This window comes from Macaca mulatta, chromosome 10, assembly GCF_049350105.2.
Source record: "Macaca mulatta isolate MMU2019108-1 chromosome 10, T2T-MMU8v2.0, whole genome shotgun sequence".
NCBI classification, from domain to species: Eukaryota; Metazoa; Chordata; class Mammalia; order Primates; family Cercopithecidae; genus Macaca; species Macaca mulatta.
In genome coordinates, this window is record NC_133415.1 from 28,107,150 (window position 1) to 28,125,308 (window position 18,159).

The window sequence follows — 18,159 nt, forward strand, 5'->3', positions numbered from 1 at the left end:
GAAAATCAATCAAAACCATAATACAAATTTTAATTAAAAGTAATGGCATGCCAGGCACGGTGGCTCACGCCTGTAATCTCAGCACTTTGGGAGGCCAAGGCAGGTAGATCACTTGAGGCCAGGAGTTCGAGACCAGCCTGACCAACATGGTAAAACCCCATCTTTATTAAAAATACAAAACTTAACTGGGCATGGTGGCACGCACCTGTACTCCCAGCTACTTGGGAGGCTGAGTCAGGAGAATCACTTGAACCCAGGAGGTGGAGGTTGCAGTGAGGTGAGACTATGCCACTGCACTCCAGCCTGGGCAACAGAGTAAGACCCTGTCTCAGATAAATAAATACAATAAAAATAATGGCAAAAACCACGATTACTTTTGGATCAACCTAATATAATTGCACCACTGCACTCCAGCCTGGCAGAGTGAGACCCTGTCTCTACACAAACGTAAAATAAACATTAAAAAATGTTGGCCGGGCTCGGTGGCTCAAGCCTGTAATCCCAGCACTTTGGGAGGCCGAGACGGGTGGATCACGAGGTCAGGAAATCGAGACCATCCTGGCTAACACGGTGAAACCCCGACTCTACTAAAAAATACAAAAAACTAGCCAGGCGAGGTGGTGGGCGCCTGTAGTCCCAGCTACTCGGGAGGCTGAGGCAGGAGAATGGCGTGAACCCGGGAGGCGGAACTTGCAGTGAGTGGAGATCCGGCCATTGCACTCCAGCCTGGGTGACAGAGCGAGACTCCGTCTCAAAAAAAAAAAAAAAAAGAAAAAAATGTCAAAGCATGATAAAGTACAGGCGATAAAGACCATGATTAATCTAAGACCCATCACTCCAATCTTTGCCTCTGTTCTGGCGTTCCCCTATGTGTCTTCCCATCACCCTCCTTCTGGGTGACTCCATTGTGGCGTGTTTTGTTTGTTTTGTTTGTTTGTTTTGAGATAGATTCTTGCTCTGTTGCCCAGGCTGGAGTGTAGTAGTGTGATCTTGACTCACTGCAACCTCTGCCTCCCAGGTTCAAGCGATTCTCGTGCCTCAGCCTCCCGAGTAGTTGGGATTACAGGCATGCGCCACCATGCCCTGCTAATTTTTGTATTTTTAGTAGAGACGGAGTTTTGCCATGTTGGCCGGGCTGGTCTCAGACTCCTGGCTCAAGTGATCTGCGCACTTCAGCTTCCTAAAGTGTTGGGACTACAGGCGTGAGCCACCGTGCCCAGCTACCCCACTCATTTTGAATGTAAGTAGATTACCAGTTCTGAAATGGGTTTTGAGCAGTAGCAACATTGACACAAATTTATAATATTTTCAATAAGATACTTCCTTCAATATGTAAAATAAAACAGATATCATTTGCAATCATACATATATACATACACACATATATATGCGTGTGTGTGTGTGTGTGTGTATATATATATATATCACCATGGAATAAGTTTGAGCTGAAATATGCATTACTTAAAAAAGAAAAAGCTTATAGACAGGATCTTGCTCTGTCATCCAGGCTGAAATACAGTGGCACGATTGTGGCTCACTGCAGCCTCGACCTCCTGGGCTCAAGTGATCCTCCCACCTCAGGCTTCCAAGTAGGTGGGACTACAGGCATGAGCTACCTCGCCTGGCCTGCATGACCTTTACGAATAATGTCATAGAAAGTTTTTTGAAAGCCATTAAAGTTGACCTAAACAAGTGGGGATCTGTGCTGTATGCCATGCTATTATTGGGGAGGAAAAAATTCTCCTCTACATTCTTAGGGTCTCTGGAGATCTGGGCCTAAGAATTAAACTGAAATAAGATAGATTAACAGAAGAAAATCATTCAAGTTTTATTAAATTTTCAGTGTACATGGGTACTTTCACAAGAGAATGAAGGCCTAAAGAAGTGACTAAAGTAGAAAAATTTTCCATCTTTTAGATAGAAAAACAATGGTTCTTTCTTTCTCTTTCTTTTCTTTTTTTTCTTTTTTTTTTCTTTTTTTTTTGACAAGGCCGGGTGCGGTGGCTCATGCCTGTAATGCCAGCACTTTAGGAGGCCGAGGCAGGCAGATCACAAGGTCAGGAGATCGAGACCATCCTGGCTAACACAGTGAAATCCCGTCTCTACTAAAAATTAAAAAAAAAAATTAGCTGGGCGTGGTGGTGGGCGCCTGTAGTCCCAGCTACTCGCGAGGCTGAGGCAGAAGAATGGCGTGAACCCGGGAGGCAGAGCTTGCAGTGAGCTGAGATTGCGCCACTGCCTTCCAGCCTGGGCAACAGAGCGATACTCTGTCTCAAAAAAAAAGACAAGACAAAGGGGTTTGGATTATAGGCAGTAAATTGTGGAGAAGGGACTAGGACATATATGGGGGCAAAATTAAAAGATAAGGATTATTTTGGTTGTGTGTTTATACAGATCCATTGGAACCTTGATTCACAGTCACTTGTGATGACAATGTTCTTCTCTTCCTAGTAAAGGGAGGGTGCCTTTCTTGTGGGCAATTGTGCGGCCTATTCTTAGGTAGAAAATGGCAGTCCAGAGAGGCTTTCCTGCATGTGCTATTTCTCAAGTGCCTTCAACTCAAAATAACTGATACTCCAAAGCAGCATATTTGGGGTGACATGCCCTGAATTCCTTCATTTCCCCTGCTGCAGACTTTCCTAGAAGTTTCACATATTAAAAGCTGAGTTGGTGGCCATGGAGATAAGAGCCAGATTAATAACCAGGGATCTCCAAAGGGGGAGAAGAGCATAGATTAGAATAGGAATGAATAAGCTGAAAGGAACAGATCTAAGCACATTTCCCCATAACCTGTTAAACCAGTATCCCATTGCTGGGACTAGGTCAGTGAAACAGAATTAATGCACCTCTTTTATTTGATGGAGAGTGTTTAGCTTGTTCTTTAATAGGTGCAGCTTAGGCGCTATTTGTCCCAATGGATTTACAAAGAATAGCCGTATCCACCAATGATCATGCAAACTCCTCCTTTTGAGGCTGTTAGTGTGTCGAGGGTGCAACAATTTTGGAATACATCAGAAGCTAAGCTATTAACTTCTTTTGTTGTTGTTGCTGTTGCTGTTGTTTTGAGACAGAATTTCGCTTTGTTGAGTGCAGGCTGGAGTGCAGTAGTGAGATCATGGCTCACTGCATCCCCGGCCTCCTGGGCTCAAGTGATCCTCCCATCTCAGCCCCCAGAGTAGCTGGAACTACTACTATGCCCTGCTAATTTTAACATTTTTTGTAGAGACAGTCTCACTATGTTGCCCAAGCTGGCCTCAAACTTCTGGGCTCAAATGATCCTCCCTCCTCAGCCTTCCAAAGTGCTGGGATTAGAGGTCTGAGCCACCATGCCTATATTGCTTTTACATCTCGAGGCCTTACTGATCCAAGAGAGACTGCCCCTCCCTGGGTCAGCTAATTCCTACAGAGAATAAGTGATTTACTTATTATGTGCCTTTGATGTGCCAACCAACCAATTCATATCTTCAACGTAACTTTACCAGCCACCTTTCAACAGGTTCCTGCAACCTGCAACTATTTCCCTGCCCCAAATCACTCCAGGGACAGGTACCAGGTAACAAGGGACCACTCCTATAGCCCAGAGCCCATCAAAATTATTCAAACTAGCCAGTCCTAAGTCTGTTTATCCTGTCTGGCCTTCTTACAAAAAACACAGTAAAGCCTTTTGTCCACCTTTTGCCCTCACTCATTCTGCCTCCTGACTTACCCTGGTGCTTCCCCATGGCCCTGCATGGTGTGGCATGTCCCCCCATCGTCTTGGGAACTGTGAGTAACAAACTGTCTTTTAAATGGCTATCACCTCTGATCTGTGGCCTCACCATACCTGAATAAAGCCAAAATCCCAGGTACATTTTAAAACAAGTCTACAAGTCAAGGAATGCCAAGGATTTCCAGCAACACCAGAGCTAAGAGATAGGCATGGAACAGATTCTTTTTTAGAACTTTCAGAAAGAGAATGGCCTTCTTGATACCTTAATTTTGGACTTCTGGTCTCCAGAACCATGAGAATAAATTCCTGTTGTTTAAAGTCACGCAGTTTGTGGTACTTTGTTACAGTAGCCCTAGGAACCTAATACATTGTGTTTCTTGAATTTGAAGGTTCATGTCCTTCATTAATTTTCACCATTCTCAGACTCCATATCTTCAGTATTGCCTCTCCCTGTCATTTCTCCTCTCTCCTACTGGAACTTGAGTTAGGCATATGTTAGACTTCACTCTATGTTCCCATCTCTTCTCTTTCATACTTTTTACTTTTTCTCTCTGTGTGCTACGTTCTGGGTAACTTCTTCAGATCTTCATGAATTCTCTCTTTAGCTCTTTTTACATTTAATGATTGTTTTTGATTTCTAGAAGTCACATCTGTTCTTTTTCACATCTACCATGTCTTTTTTGATTCATTGCTCAAGTTTTAAACTCTGTCTTTTGTTTCTTTAAATATTTTCACTGGGTGCAGTGGCTCATGCCTGTAATCCCAGCACTTTGGGAGGCCAAGGCAGGCAGATAGCCTAAGTTTAGGAAGTTGAGACCAGCTTGGAAACATGGCAAAACCCCATCTCAGCAAAAAAATACAAACATTAGCCAGGCATGGTCCAGCTACCTGGGGGGCTGAGGCCAGATCTGGGGCTTGTCAGGGGGTGCGGTCCGAGGCTACAGTGAGCCATGCTTGTGCCACTGTACTCCAGTCTGGGTGACAAAGCAAGACACTGTCTCAAAAAATTTTTTTCAGTATACTTACTATGTACTCTACATTTTATAATTCTAATATCTGACACCTTTTCGTGTTCTATTTCTGCCTCTGGTCTTACCATTGCTCTTTACTCACACTGTTTGTTTCTTCTGTGGTTTATGACTTGGTTATGTAACCTTGAGACAGCCCAAACTGGTCCTACTTTGTTGATAACACAGTGACCTTGTAGGTATAACAGGGCCAAAAGCTGCAAGTCCTATAGTCCAAGCATGCACAATAGAAAAAGCTTTGACCGGCCGGGCGCGGTGGCTCAAGCCTGTAATCCCAGCACTTTGGGGGGCCGAGACGGGCGGATCACGAGGTCAGGAGATCGAGACCATCCTGGCTAACCCCGTGAAACCCCGTCTCTACTAAAAAAATACAAAAAAACTAGCCGGGTGAGGTGGCGGGCGCCTGTAGTCCTAGCTGCTCGGGAGGCTGAGGCAGGAGAATGGCGTGAACCCGGGAGGCGGAGCTTGCAGTGAGCGAGATCTGGCCACTGCACTCCAGCCTGGGCGACAGAGCGAGATTCCGTCTCAAAAAAAAAAAAAAAAAAGAAAGAAAAAGAAAAAGAAAAAGAAAAAGTTTTGACCTTTAACAACACCCAGAACCAGTGATCCTCCCCTCAGAACCAAGAAGACAGAATGTGACCAGAACCACCTCGAAATTTCTTTCTGTCAGTGGTCAAATTTAGAGCCCTCGAATCAAACCCTGCTCAGCCCACATTCCTAAATCCTTTCCCTGGCCCTCTGAGCCCGTAAATTTGCTGCAGACCCCAAATCGAGGAGACAGATTTGAATCCACTGTGGTCTCTTTGCTGACTAGTTTTGCAAGAAAGCCTTGCTCTTGTCAGAACCCAGTGCCACAGGTTATTGGCTTTTGTGCACCTCGGGCAGACAGCCTATTTGCTTCGTAACAGTTCTAAGGTTGTATATAAGCATTTGGAATTTACAGGTCAGAGTCCTGTGAGGCCTGGTTAAGGGGGTGGGGTGGTGCCCCTCTAAAACAGATTTATGTTGGCTTCTGAAAAGTGCCTTGAAAGTGCTACCAACCGGAGGCCACAGAAAATTAACGTGTCAGCTTGGGATTTACGGAATCATTCAAGTAGTGTAGCACTGCACCCCAAACCCATGAGTTCAGCCTGTGGTGACAGGTTCTCAGGGGGTGATTTCGTGTTTGCTTCCACCAAGAAGCCCAGGTCAAGATGGGCTTGTCTTTGGTCTCTGCCGAGATCTGACAAGATCCTTGTCTTTGGTCTCTGCCAATGGGCATGTTCCTGAGCCCCAGGCTCTGGGTGGAGTCTCAGTTCCATATCCCCACGGGGTAGCACAGACCCTGGGATTCTAGGTCAAGAAAGACAGGTTCCCCAGGCAGTAGCAGCTTCAGTTTCTCTCCCCACCTAGATCGTACTGCTTTTCAGCCCCTTCTTAATTATCAACTCTCTAGGCTTCTCTTCTTTTTTTTTCTTTTTCTTTCTCTTTCTTTTTTTTTTGTTTTTTTTTTTTTGAGACGGAGTATCACTGTGTCACCCAGGCTGGTGCGCAATGGCGTGATCTTGGCTCACTGCAAATTCTGCCTCCCAGGTTCAACTGATCCTCCTGCCTCAGCCTCCTGAGTAGCTGGGATTTAAAGGGATGTTAGTTCAATCACATCCAGCATGTTGAGGTAATTTATAGCAGTAGGACATTTTAGGTTACCCATCCCTCTCATTACTGCTGCGTATATTTTATTTTATTTTATTTTAATTTTATTCCATTTTATTATTATTATTTTTTGAGACGGAGTCTTGCTCTGTCACCCAGGCTAGGTGGTGTGATCTCAGCTCACTGCAACTTCCACCTCCCAGGTTCAAGCAATTCTCCTGACTCAGCCTCCCGAGTAGCTGGGACTACAGGCACCCGTCACTGCACCCAGTTAATTTTTGTATTTTTAGTAGAGGTGGGGTTTCACCATGTTGGCCAGGCTGGTCTCAAACTCCTGATCTTGTGATCCGCCCGCCTCAGCCTCCCAAAGTGCTGTGCTGGGATTACAGGCGTGAGCCACCGCACCTGGCCACGTATATTTTATTTTTATTTTTTATTTTTTGAGACAGGTCTGTTGCCCAGGCTGGGATTGCAGTGGCACAATTAGAGCTCACTGCAACCTCCGTCTTCTGGGCTCAAGCCATCCTCCCATCTGAAACAGACGTGCCACCAGGCCCAGCTAATGTATATATATATACATATTTCTTTTTTTGGTAGCGACGAGGTTATCCCATGTTGCCCAAGTTGGTCTTGAACTCCTGGGCTCAAATGATCCACTTGCCTTGGCCTCCCAAGTGTTAGGATTACTGGCATGAGCCACCACGCCTGGTTACTGTGTATTTTTTAAAGACTGCCTTAGAGGGTCATGCTAGATTTTCTCTGATTTTCCATCACCAGCTCTAAGATTCTATGATTTGTGGTCAAAATGACTTTTCAATGCTCCCGTTCCCCAGTGCCTGTTTTCCAGTCAGCGCTCTGGACTGCTTCCAACACATCTCTTATTGGTGCAAGATGGACATACTTCCCTGGGCACAAATTACAATTTTCAGAGAGGACCCTGGAAAGGGCAATGCATGCATTACCAATCAGGATCTGTGGGTTGCTCATTAAGCTGCCTTCTTCATTGGCACTTCCCCCAGCCCAGAGGACTGTTGGGTATCCAGGAGGTCTCAGTAAATATTTGCTGTAAAGAGTGACCCTATGGGAAATTTCAGATACCTGTAGTCAGACAAATTAGAGTAAAAAGAGTCATATTCACCTACCCATGTACATGGCAAATGCACACATACACGTTTTTACACACACACACACACTCACATATATGCAGAGAGATGCTCAATATATACATACACATATACTCTTACATACACATGCACGTGTACATATGCACTCTCACAATGTACAAATACGTATGCACGGATACATGCACACACACACAAATACACATAGATCTATACTTTCATACACACGCACACACACACATACACACACAAATACACAATTGTCTTCAGACCTCAAGGCTTTATTTCTCCATGTTGTTCTTTGCAGCCAGGCATCTGCCCAGAACTGGGGGCTGGGCTCCTCTTCCTCAGAGAACAGGACACTCTCTTTAGCCTGGGTGCTGCCAGCAGTGTCCCTGCTCTATAATCCCCCAGACTTCTGTCCCCTGCCACTCCTGGGCCCTCCACTCGTCCAGGTTTCTCCTGTTCCCAGGTGATGCAGGGGCCAATCTCTTTGCTCTGATCTGTCTAGACCTGTGCTCTGTTGTGTCTCAGAAGACAGGATTTCAGGGACTTCGACTTCCATTTTTTCTGCTTCTCTGTATTTCCTAATTTTGGTACGATGATAATCTATTATTATTATTATTATTATTTTTGAGACAGGGTCTGGCTCTGTCACCCAGGCTGGAGTGCAGTGGCAAAATCTTGGCTCACTGCAACCTTTGCCTCCTGGGCTCCAGTGATCCTCCCACTTCAGCCTCCTGAGCAGTTGGGGCTAACAGACACGTACCAATGCCCAGCTAATTTTTTTCGAATTTTTGGTAAAGACGAGGTTTGATCATGTTGCCCAGGCTGGTCTCAGACTCCTGGGCTCAAGCAATCGGCCCGCCTTGACCTCCCAAAGTGTTGGGATCACAGGTATGAGCCACCATGCCCGGCCCAATTTTTACAGATATTTTTAAAATTATGTCTTACAGCAGACCTATAAGTGTCAGAACTCTCATTTCATTTGACAGCAAGGATACCAGGACTCAAAGTAGTTAATGGCATACTTGAGCTAATGAATGACAGAGTCATTCATTATGCCAGCCAAAGTCAGGATTTAAATTCAGGGTCTTGGCTGGGCGTGGTGGCTCATGCCTGTAATCCCAATAAGGGAGGAGACCACCCCTCATATTGTCTTATGCCCAATTTCTGCCTCCAAAGAAAGCAGTAAAAACTAAAAGGCAGAAATGAAATCCACAGGCAGACAGCCCAGCGCCACACCCTGGGTCTGGTTAAAGATCGACCCCTGACCTAACCAGTTATGTTATCTATAGACTCCAGACGTTGCATGGAAAAGCACTGTGAAAATCCCTGTCCTGTTGTGTTCTGTTCTGTTCTGATTACCGGTACACGCAGCCCCCAGTCGTGTACCCCCTGCTTGCTCAATCAATCACGACCCTCTCACACAGACCCCCTTAGATTTGTAAGCCCTTAAAAGGGACAGGAATTGCTCACTTGGGGAGCTTATTTGTTGGAGATGTGAGTCTTGCCGAAGCTCCCGGTCGAATAAAGCCTTTCCTTCTTTAACTTGGTGTCTGAGGGGTTTTGTCTGTGGCTTGTCCTGCTACACCAATACTTTGGGAGGCCAAGATGGGCGGATAACTTGAGGTCAGGAGTTCAAGACAAGCCTGGCTAACATGGCAAAACGCCGTCTCTACTGAAAATACAAAAATTGGAGAAGGGTTTTGGGATCATAGCAGACAGGAGGCAGAACTAGACTGCAGTTCTGGACGAAGCAGCATGTGGAGGCTTGCACTGTAAATTTTAGCTCCAGATCGACTGAAAGAACAAACCAGCAATCCTGAGAGGATCCACAGACCCTCTGAAGGAAACAGACCTGCTCCTGCGGGGCCTGGGAGACACTCCAAATACTGTGAGTGCCCCAACTATGGAAGTGGGAAAGGGAGACCCTCCTCTTCTGAACACACGCACCCACTGGAGAAGCTGAAGGTCTGTTCGTGGGAGAAGTTTCTGACTTTTCCTGGAGCTGAGTCAAGTTAGAAAACTGAGCTGAGCAAAATACAGGGGTCAGAGGAGGCAGCAGAGAGGCCCTGGGAGCTCACTGGGTCCCCAAGCAGCCCATTCCTGCCTGGCACCACAGGGGTCCATCAGGAGGGTGGCCAGAAAGCAAGGGGTAAAACTCCACAGCTCCACAGGGAGAAGGAACTCGCTAGCTGAACTTTGTAACAATTTGAATGGGGTGAGAGGCCTCCTGGCCAGAACCCAGGGAAGGACGTGAATCTGGCTTGCAGACTTCACAGGCCGGGGAAGAACTAAAGCCCTTTTCTTTCACAGCTGGGAGGTGGAAAGCCTCAGGCAAGCTTTCAAGTTCATCTAGTCGTGCCCTCCACCTGGAAACAGTCTGGGGGCTGTTTGTGGGGCTTGGTGGGAGTGAGACCAGCCCTTCATTTTACATGGGAGCTGAAGGAGGTCTGGGACGGCTGGCTTTCCCCCACTTCCTTGACAACCTGCATGACTCAGCAGAGGCAGCTGTGATTCTCCTAGTATAGTGCTGTCAGTGGAGTATTGAAGTCCCACAAAGGACTAATATACAGAATCTCCAACAAACTCAAACAAAAATCAGTGAGAAAAAATTCCATCAAAAAGCAGGCTAGGGACATGAATAGACAATTCTCAAAAGAAGATACACAAACGGCCAACAAACATATGAAAAAAATGCTCAGCATCACTAATGATCAGGGAAATGCAAGTCAAAACCACAATGCGATACCACCTTACCACCTGCAAGAATGGCCATAATTAAAAAGTTTTTAAAAAGTAGATGTTGGCATGAATGCGGTGATCAGGCAACACTTCTACACTGCTGGTGGGAATGTAAACTAGTACAGCTGCTATGGAAAACAGTGTGGAGATTCCTTAAAGAACTAAAAGTAGAACTACTATTTGATCCAGCAATCCCACTACCAGGGGATTAGTCCTTTGTGGGACTTCAGTACTCCACTGACAGCACTATACTAGGAGAATTACGGCTGCCTCTGCTGAGTCATGCAGGTTGTCATCTACCCAGAGGAAAATAAGTCATTGTTTGAAAAAAAAACTTGCACACGCATGTTTATAGCAGCACAGTTCACAATTGCAAAATTGTGGAACCAACCCAAATCAATCAACAAGTGGATAAAGAAAACTGTGGTATGTGTGTGTGTGTGTGTGTGTGTGTGTGTGTGTAATACTACTCAGTCATGAAAAGGAATGAATTAACAGCATTTGCAGTGACCAGGATGACATTGGAGACTACTATTTTAAGTGAAGTAACTGAGGAATGGGAAACCAAACATCGTATGTTTTCACCAATATGTGGGAGCTAAGCTATGAGGACGCAAAGGCAGAAGAATAGACTTTGGGGACTTGAGGGGAAGAGTGGGAGGGGGGTGAGGGATAAAAGACTACAAATATGGTGCAGTGTATACTGCTCAGGTAACAGGTGCACCAAAATCTCACAAACTGCTACAAAATAACTTACTCATGTAACCAAATACCACCTGTACCCCAATAACTTATGGAAAAATAAAATAAAATAATAAATAAATAAAATAAAAATACAAAAATTAGCCTGTCATTGTGGTGAGCACCTGTATTCCCAGCTCCTTGAGAGGTTGAGCCGGGAGAATCACTTGAACCTAGGAGGCAGAGGTTGCAGTGAGCAGAGATTGCACCACTGCACTCCAGGCTGGGTGACAGAGGGAGATTTTTGTCTCAAAAATAAAGAAATAAATAATAAGACTGGGCATGGTGGCTCATGCCTGTAATCCCAGTGCTTTGGAAGGCCGAGGCTGGTGGATCACCTGATGTCAGGAGTTCGAGACCAGCCTGATCACCTGAGGTCAGGAATTTGAGGACAGCCTGACCAACATGGTGAAACCCCGTCTATACTAACAATACAAAAATTAGCTGGGCACGGTGGCACATGCCTGTAGTCCCAGCTACTCAGGAGGCTGACGCAGGAGAATCACTTGAACCACCCCGGAGGTGGAGGTTGCAGTGAGATCGTGCCATTGCACTCCAGCCTGGGTGACAAAGCGAGACTCTGTCTAAAAAATAAACAAATAAATTCAAGATCTTTCCACTGTGCTCCCCCCACCACGCTACACACACACACACACACACACACACACACACACACACACACACGGAGTTCAAGCCCCTGTAAATCTGGTTGTCCATGGATAAAAGTCTTGAGTGATCCCCAGGACAGGGATAGAATTGTGTTTTCCAAACCGTGAATCTTCTAATTTTAGCATCTTTTGCAATCTGCACAGGCTGATAATTTCCCAAATCATAAAACCTTGGTTTCTTTTTGCTTAAGAGCTTTTTCCTCACTTTACCACTTTCCTCTTGCTTTTTACCATAAACAGCAAGAAGAAACCAGGCTTCACCTTCAACACTTTGCTTGGAAGTCTCCTTAGCTAAATATCCAACTTCGTTGCTTCAAGTTCAGCCACCACATAACTGTCTAACACAATTCAGCTAAGCTTTCTACCTCCCTATGGGCTCCCTTTATAGGAAATGATCCTCTTTCCTCCTCTTTCCAGAAACATATTTCTCATTTCTTCAGTCCTCAGCAGCAGCATTTCCTTTTTTTTTTTTTTTTTTTTGAGGCAGAGTCTCGCTTTGTCGCCCAGGTAGAGCATAGTGGCGCAATCTTGCCTCACTGCAACCTCCGTCTCCCAGGTTCTAGCAATTCTCCTGCCTCCGCCTCCTGAGTAGCTGGGATTACAGGCACCCATCACCACGCCCAACTAATTTGTGTAGTTTTGGTAGAGATGGGGTTTCGCCATGTTGGCCAGGCTGGTCTTGAACTCCTGACCTCAAGTGATCTGCCTGCCTCGGTCTCCCAAAGTGCTGGGATTACAGGTGTGAGCCACCACGCCTGGGTGGAGACCAGAAATTTAAAATGGATTTCTCTGGACCAAAACCCAGGTGCCAATAGGGTTGCACATTCTCCAGAGGCTCTGAGCGGGGAAATGGTTTCCTCGATTTTTCCAGCTTTTGGAGCTGCCTGTCTTGGGTCGTATAGTCCCTTCTTCCATCTTCGAAGCCCACAGTGTAGCGTCTTCAAATCTCTCTATACTACCATCTTCTTTGGCCTTCTGTGTCAAATCTCCCTCTGTCTCCTCTTATACAGACACTTGTGATTGCATTTAGGGCTCACTCAGATAATCCAGGACAACGCCTCCATCTCAACATTCTTCATCCATTCGGCAAAGTCCCTTTTGCCACAGAACGTAATATTCACAAGTTCCAGAGATAAGGACTTGGATATCCTTAGGGGTCATTATTCAGCCTACCACAGGAAGGAAAGAGAAGGTGTCCCTGTGCTATGGTTTGAGTGGGTCCCCCACAAAACATGTGTTGGAAATGTAATCCCCAATGCAACAGTGTTGGGAGGTGGGGCCTAATGAGAGCTGTTTATCTCATGAGGCCTCCACCCTTATGAATAGATTGATGTGGATTCTAAAAGGACTTTGAGGCTGTGAGTTCAGCCTCTTGCTCTCTCTTACCCTCTCTTTTTCCTTTCACCATGGGATGATACAGCAAGAAAGCTCTGACCAGATGCTGGCCCCTCGATCTTGGACTTTCCAGCCTTCAAAACCATGAGCCAACAAATGTCCACTCCTTATAAATTATCACTGGGCGTGGTGGCTCATGCCTGTAATTCCAGCACTTTGGGAGGCCGATGCAGGCAAATGACCTGAGGTCAGGAGTTCCAGACCAACCTGGCCAATATGGTAAAACCCCGTCTCTACTAAAAATACAAAAATTGGCCCAGCATGGTGGCTCACGCCTGTAATCCCAGCACTTTGGGAGGCCGAGGCAGGCAGATCATGAGGTCAGGTGATCCAGACCATCCTGGCTAACACGGCGAAACCCTGTCTCTACTAAAAATACAAAAAACTAGCCAAGTGCAGTGGCGGGTGCCTGTAATCCCAGCTACTCTGGAGACTGAGGCAGGAGAATCAATTGAAACTGGGAGGGGTCCCGGTGCCAGGGACCTTACCCGTTTCCAGGCGTCACCCTGACCCAGAAACGACCGGGCCCCGCCGTCCCGGAAAGGCCCCAGCGCACGGTCATCTGAGGTTCGTTCAGAGTTTTGTTTCTCGGCGCTGCAAGGCGGCGGAAGGGAGGGAGCGAATGGGATCCTCTAAAAGGGATCTTAGAGTTTCACCCAGTTGGATGTGACACTTGCAGGTGTCCCAGACTGGTGGGAACCTTGACTGGAAGGCTGGGGTTAAGGATGAACTTTCTACTGTCCAGACTGTCCCCTGCAGAGCAGCGCTGCCAGACAGCAGGAGCTCCCGCTTCGTGCACAGGACGGGGCTGGGAGCCCGCAGCAGCCACAGGGGGCAGGAATGACTGCGCGGGAACCTCCTTTCTTCTCCCTGAATCCCAGCCCTGGCATCTCACCACGGGGCACAGTGATGGTCCAGGGCTGGGCCCGGGACTCTAGCTGAATCTTTCAGAGTATCCCATCCCTCTGGCCAGTGGCCCAAGTGACTGAACCAGAACGCTTCCTTGGGAGTTTTGAAATTGGAACTGGAGAGAGGAGCTCCCTATGGGGAGGTAAATGGGAGCTGGGGCCACCTGTAGTGACATTTCCTGAGTTCATGGAGTAGGTGAGTCTCAGAGAGAAAAGCTGACTCAGAGAAAGGGAGTGGTAGCCAGGCGTTGTGGCCCACACCTGCAATCCCAGCTACTCAGCTCGGGAGGCTGAGACCCAAGGATCACTTTAGGTCAGGAGTTTGAGATCACCATGGACAAAATAGGGAGACCCTGTTTCTCTCTCTCTCTTTTTTTTTTTTTTTTTTTTTTTCCGAGACAGAGTCTGGCTCGGTTGCCTGGGCTGGAGCGCAGTGGCATGATCTTGGCTCACTGCAACCTCTGCCTCCTGGGTTCAAGTGATCCTGCCACCTCAGTCTCTTGAGTAGCTGGGAATACAGGCATGCACCACCATGCCTGGCTAATTTTTGTATTTTTTGTAGAGACGGGGTTTCGCCATGTTGCCCAGGCTGGTCTTGACGTCCTAGGGTCATGTGATCAGCCCACCTTGGCCTCCCAAAGGGCTGGGATTGTAGGCATGAGCCGCCGTGGCGGACTCAAGGTTTTTTTTGTTTTTGTTTTTGTTTTTTTTTATTAGTGGGGTATGGTGGTGTGCACCTGTAGTCCCAGGTACTCCAGAGGCTGTAGGGGAATGACTACTGGAGCACAGGACTTGGAGATTGCAGTAAGCCATGATCATGCCACTGCACTCCAGGCTGGGTGACACAGCAAGATCCCAGGTCAAGAAAGAGATAGAGGCCGGGCGCGGTGGCTCATGCCTGTGGTCCCAGCACTTTGGGAGGCCGAGGCGGGCAGATCACGAGGTCAGGAGTTGGAGACCATCCTACGTAACACGGTGAAACCCCGTCTCTACTAAAAATACAAAAAATTGGCCGGGCGTGGTGGCGGGTGCCTATAGTCCCGGCCTTTGTGGCAATGGAGCAGCTCTCCCTGGAAGATTGGTGCTGATGGAGGTGAAGGAGGTGAAGCTCTCCTACCCACCTGCCCTCTGGGGAGACTCTGGGCATGGGGCTGAGCCCCAACCCCAGCTGTCCTGTCTTCCCTGCCCACTGCTGTTGGCTGTGACCTCTGCCAAGACTGGCCCTGGCTGGCAGTGTGGCGGACCCGTATGGAGGCCGCCCTGGATACTGAGCTCTTCCTGGAGGCCCACAAGCTCATTCTCTAGCCTCAGAACCACAGTGAGGCTCGGCAGGACCCCCAGCTGGCCCAGAAGCAGGTGCAGTTGCTGCAGGAGCAGCTCTGCTGATTGGGTGCAGCCCACTCCACTGCACCCTGCTGTCTGCAATAAACACACTGCGTGCTCTTCGCTTGTCTCCAGGCTTACTCTGTCACTGGAAGTGGGGTCAGTCCCATTTCTGAGCCTAGACATATTAGATCACACAGCATAGAGTGAGTGGCACTGAGTCCCCCACGTGGGGCTCTAGTTACTTTCCTGGGCCACCAGATGCACAGTCTGGCCACTGCAGCCCCAACCCAGGCCAGAAAGTTTCCGGGCTCCTCTGCATGGCACACACTGGAGGATTAATTAGTACAGGAAGGGTATAACCACCATTTTTGGGGTATGGGCCCGATAACTTACTTAGCTGACATTACTGTGGGGTGATAGGATATGGTATATTAGGTAGCACGGAGAATTTTGGATTCTCACGGGTAAGTTCAATTCCTGTAATTCGAGAAATAAGAGGGTTTAAATCTCTACAATTTATTCTATCAAAGTAACTCTTTTTTTTTTTTTTTTTTGAGATGGAGTCTCGCTGTGTCGCCCAGGCTGGAGTGCAGTGGCGAGATCTCGGCTCACTGCAAGCTCCGCCTCCCGGGTTCATGCCATTCTCCTGCCTCAGCCTCCGAGTAGCTGGGACTACAGGTGCCCGCCACCACGCCCGGCTAGTTTTTTGTGTTTTTAGTAGAGACGGGATTTCACCATGTTAGCCAGGATGGTCTCGATCTCCTGACCTCGTGATCCACCCGCCTTGGCCTCCCAAAGTGCTGGGATTACAGGGGTGAGCCACCGCGCCCGGCCTTCAAAGTAACTCTTTTGTGGGACATATTTCTTATGTTTGGGGTGGGATGCTGGAGGTTAGGACTGGCATGGAGAAATGTCATATGAAAGTACTAGTGTGAGTGGTAGAAAATTTTTTCATAGGAGATGTATGAGCTGATCATAATGGGATCGGGAGTATGATGTTCCAATTCATTAAAAAAGGCTTGTTAAAATGAGAGTTCGAGTGACGAAATTTGTGGTATAGAGTTCTGGCATATATATATTATGCAGTGCTCCTAGGAAGACAATAGTGGTTAGGGTGTTTATTATTTATTGTTTATTTATTTTTTGCCCTAGGGCGAACGTGGCTTTTATTTCCTCTCTTAGGGAAGGAGGGGAGGGGAGCTTTCCCAGGCACATCAACCTAAGGAAGGGGTGGTTGGGCCCCCAGCAGCGAGGGGCTGGAAGAGCTGATCATTTGGAAGAAAGGGTTTGCTCTTGTCCATTTCCTGGCCTTCAGCTGCAGGGTGTGCTGGCAGGGGTCACTCCCCTTGGGGCAGCAGCTCCTGCATCAGCGGAGGCAAGGAGCTACCTGCTGGTGTTCACAAAGAGGAGGGGGCAGGTGCCCTGAGTGAGGGAAAGAGGGCTGGGGTGGCCAACCCCAGGCCAACGCCTGCCCAGTATGATCACTTTCATAAGGTCTGGCTGGTGGGACTCCTCCGGGAAGGGCCTGAGGGGTCCCTTGGCAGTGCTCCACACAATGGCTGGTGCTTTTTTTTTTTTTTTTTTTTTTGAGACGGAGTCTCGCTCTGTCGCCCAGGCTGGAGTGCAGTGGCTGGATCTCAGCTCACTGCAAGCTCCGCCTCCCGGGTTTACGCCATTCTCCTGCCTCAGCCTCCTGAGTAGCTGGGACTACAGGCGCCCGCCACCTCGCCAGACTAGTTTTTTGTATTTTTTAGTAGAGACGGGGTTTCACCGGGTTAGCCAGGATGGTCTCGACCTCCTGACCTCGTGATCCGCCCGTCTCGGCTCCCCAAAGTGCTGGGATTACGGGCTTGAGCCACCGCGCCCGGCCGGCTGGTGCTTTAAATGTCCATCTGAAACTGTGCTTCTTCACCGCCCACCCCTCTTATCTTCTGGACTACTGCGCAGGTGGCCCTGGTTGGCTTCCGTGGAGGGGGATCATCACTGGCAGAGCTGATGACCCCGGGAACGGCGGGCTGATCCCTCGGGGGTGTTTTGGTCACGGGTCAGTTTCGACACTCCATCAGGAATTTCCGGTGTTAGATGACCCTGGTACCTCCTGGAGTGGTGCTGAAGAGCATGCCGCTGGGGGCCAGTCATGCTGTATTCCCCGGACGGGCCGGAGCTGCATGCCTTTTCCGAGCACCACCTGGCAAGTGGCGGGGGTGGCCCGGCTTGGGGTCTGGCTGCAGCTGCTTGCCGCAGACATGGTCTCCTGTGCACTGCACCCAGAAACCTCTCGCGGCCCTCGGGGCATTTATTATAATGATATTTATATACTGTGCTGTAGGCAAATGGGCCTGCAGCATATTTGACATTAAAGCTCGAGACTAATTCTGATTCCCCCTCTGTTAGGTCGAAAGAGGCTCAGTTGGTTTCTGCTAGTATGGAAATAAATCATATTACGGCCGGAGCTCATGATGGTAGGAGCAGCCAGAGAAATTCTTGTGTTACAATGAGTATATACAAATTAAATGAACCACTTATTAATAGGACTGCTAGGAGGATAATAGCTAGAGTGACTTCATATGAGATTGCTTGGGCCACTGTGCGTAGTGCACCTATTAATGCATATTTCCAATTAGATGCTCATCCGGATCACAGGATAGAGTAGACAGCTAGGCTTGATGTGGCTAATATAAACAGGAGACCTATATTAACATTAACTAGAGAGTGGGGTATGGGCAGAGGGATTCATGTGAGGAGGGCAATACATAGGGCTAGAGTTGGAACAATAATGTATGGGGGTGTATTTTTATACATTATTGTACATTATACAACAATATGTTAAAAGTTTTATTGCATCTGTGACTTTTATTGCCGCGTGCCCCCTGACTTCCTGGT

At 47.8% G+C, this 18,159-nt stretch overlaps 1 pseudogene; it reads right to left on the reverse strand.

Moving 5' to 3' along the window:
* Positions 1-17,156: 17,156 nt before the first annotated feature.
* On the reverse strand, positions 17,157-17,572 carry LOC100427792 (eukaryotic translation initiation factor 4E-binding protein 1 pseudogene; annotated as a pseudogene).
* Between the last annotated feature and the right edge of the window lie 587 nt (positions 17,573-18,159).